Source organism: Cherax quadricarinatus, chromosome 54 (genome assembly GCF_038502225.1).
Source record: "Cherax quadricarinatus isolate ZL_2023a chromosome 54, ASM3850222v1, whole genome shotgun sequence".
Taxonomy (NCBI): domain Eukaryota; kingdom Metazoa; phylum Arthropoda; class Malacostraca; order Decapoda; family Parastacidae; genus Cherax; species Cherax quadricarinatus.
In genome coordinates, this window is record NC_091345.1 from 16325660 (window position 1) to 16329058 (window position 3399).

The following is a 3399-nucleotide window of genomic DNA, read 5'->3' on the forward strand; positions in this document are numbered from 1 at the left end:
ATCACTCCACAGTGTGGTTGTCTTGAGTATAAGTGCAACCTCGAGTGTCCCCTGAGGAAGTGAGTGTGAAAGGTCACTCTTGAGGTGTTGTTGCCTGTTGAAGAAGGACGTTTGTGGTATGTTGAGTGTAGGTGAGGATGAACGTAAGCAGGTAGGCAGGCAGGCAGGCAGGCAGGCAGGCAGGCAGGCAGGCAGGCAGGCAGGCAGGCAGGCAGGCAGGCAGGCAGGCAGGCAGGCAGGCAGGCTGGCTGGCTGGCAGGTTGGCAGGCAGGCAGGTTGGCAGGCTTGCAGGCTGGCAAGTTGGCAGGCAGGCAGGCTGGCAGGTTTACAGGCTGGCAGGCTGGCAGGCTGGCAGGCAGGCAGGTTGGCAGGCAGGCTGGCAGGCTGGAAGGCTGGCAGGCAGGCAGGCTGGCAGGTTGGCAGGCAGGCAGGCAGGCTGGCAGGCTGGCAGGCTGGCAGGCTGGCAGGCTGGCAGGCAGGCAGGTTGGCAGGCAGGCAGGCTGGCAGGTTGGCAGGCTGGCTGGCAGGTTGGCAGGCTGGCAGGCTGGCAGGTTGGCAGGCAGGCAGGCTGGCAGGTTGGCAGGCTGGCAGGCTGGCAGGCTGGCAGGCTGGCAGGCAGGCAGGCAGGTTGGCAGGCAGGCAGGCTGGCAGGTTGGCAGGCTGGCAGGCTGGCAGGCTGGCAGGCTGGCAGGCTGGCAGGCTGGCAGGCTGGCAGGCTGGCAGGCTGGCAGAAAGGAAGGCTGGTAGGCAGACAAGCTCCTGTACAGACAGACAGACAGAGGCATCTTCTCCCTCTCAAATCCCTTATACCACCTCAGTCTCCTTCACACTCTCCCTCACCCTCTCCCTCACACTCTCCCTCACCCTCTCCCTCACACTCTCTCTCATATTCTCCCTCACGCTCTCCCTCATATTCTCCCTCACCCTCCCTAACACTCTCTCACACACTCTCCCTCACACCCTTACTCACACTTTCCCTCACACTCTTACTCACACTCTTACTCACACTCTCCCTCACACTCTCCCTCACACACTCTCCCTCACACACTCTCCCTCACACAATCTCCCTCACACACTCTCCCTCACACACTCTCCCTCACACACTCTCCCTCACACACCCTCCCACACACACTCTGCCACACACACTCTCCCGCACATACTCTCCCGCACACACTCTCCCTCACACACTCTCCCTCATACACTCTCCCTCACACACTCTCCCTCACATTCTCCCTCACACACTCTCCCTCACACTCTCCCTCACACACTCTCCATCACACTCTCCCTCACACACTCTCCCTCTCTCCCTCTCACACACTCTCCCTCATACACTCTCCCTCACACACTCTCCCTCACATTCTCTCTCACACACTCTCCCTCATGCACTCTCCCGCACACACTCTCCCGCAAACACTCTCCCTCACATTCTCCCTCACATTCTCCCTCACACACTCTCCCTCACATTCTCCCTCATACACTCTCCCTCACACACTCTCCCTCACATTCTCCCTCACACACTCTCCCTCAAACACTCTCCCTCACACATTCTCCCTCACACACTCTCCCTCACACACTCTCCCTCACCCACTCTCCCTCACACACTCTCCCTCACATTCTCCCTCACATTCTCCCTCACACACTCTCCCTCACATTCTCCCTCACATACTCTCCCTCACATTCTCCCTCACACACTCTCCCTCACACACTCTCCCTCACACACTCTCCCTCACACACTCTCCCTCACATTCTCCCTCACACACTCTCCCTCACATTCTCCCTCACACATTCTCCCTCACACACTCTCCCTCACACACTCTCCCTCACACACTCTCCCTCACACACTCTCCCTCATACACTCTCCCTCACATTCTCCCTCACACACTCTCCCTCAAACACTCTCCCTCACACATTCTCCCTCACACACTCTCCCTCACACACTCTCCCTCACACACTATCCCTCACACACTCTCCCTCACACACTGTCCCTCACATTCTCCCTCACATTCTCCCTCACACACTCTCCCTCACATTCTCCCTCACACACTCTCCCTCACATTCTCCCTCACACACTCTCCCTCACACACTCTCCCTCACACACTCTCCCTCACACACTCTCCCTCACATTCTCCCTCACACACTCTCCCGCAAACACTCTCCCTCACACACTCTCCCTCACACACTCTCCCTCACATTCTCCCTCACACACTCTCCCTCACACACTCTCCCTCACACACTCTCCCTCACACACTCTCCCTCACACACTCTCCCTCACACACTCTCCCTCACACACTCTCCCTCACACACTCTCCCTCACATTCTCCCTCACACACTCTCCCTCACATTCTCCCTCACACACTCTCCCTCACACACTCTCCCTCACACACTCTCCCTCACACACTCTCCCTCACATTCTCCCTCACACACTCTCCCTCACATTCTCCCTCACACACTCTCCCTCACACACTCTCCCTCACATTCTCCCTCACATTCTCCCTCACACACTCTCCCTCACATTCTCCCTCACACACTCTCCCTCACATTCTCCCTCACACACTCTCCCTCACACACTCTCCCTCACATTCTCCCTCACACACTCTCCCTCACATTCTCCCTCACACACTCTCCCTCACACACTCTCCCTCACACACTCTCCCTCACACACTCTCCCACACCTTCTCCCTCACACACTCTCCCTCACACACTCTCCCTCACACACTCTCCCTCACATTCTCCCTCACACACTCCCTCACACTCTCCCTCACACACTCTCCCTCACACACTCTCCCTCACACACTCTCCCTCACACACTCTCCCTCACATTCTCCCTCACACACTCTCCCTCACACTCTCCCTCACACACTCTCCCTCACACACTCCCTCACACTCTGCTTCCTCCAGAGTCCTAGTCTTGTCAGAACTTCCTCAACAATTGAACGACAACCCATTATGTGACATAATTGAATTGAAAGTTTTTCTCCATCCACGACAGTTTTACAGCCCAAGCTGGTGCTGGGGATTGAGATTTTCCCCAGCTTAAGCTGAAAGAACAAGTACCAATTGAAGGCTTTATTGCGACACGTCCAACTGGCTACTTTCTCACGCTTCAGGTTACCTAAGCTTGTCTCCACTAAGGATGACAGACACACTATTTTTCGCACGAAATTAAACCCGATAAACTTGGTTTAGGAGTGAAATGTACTCTGCTGAATAATTCGTATATCTGTAAATAGTCATATCATTATTATTATAAATACTGGTGCTCATTAGCACTGTAAATACTGTAAATACTGGTGTTCAGTACCACTGTAAATGCTGTATATACTGGCGTTCATTAGCACTGAAAATCCTGAAGCGTGTTAGCAGTGTAAAAATTTTGGATACAGTTCTTGGAGCCAACAT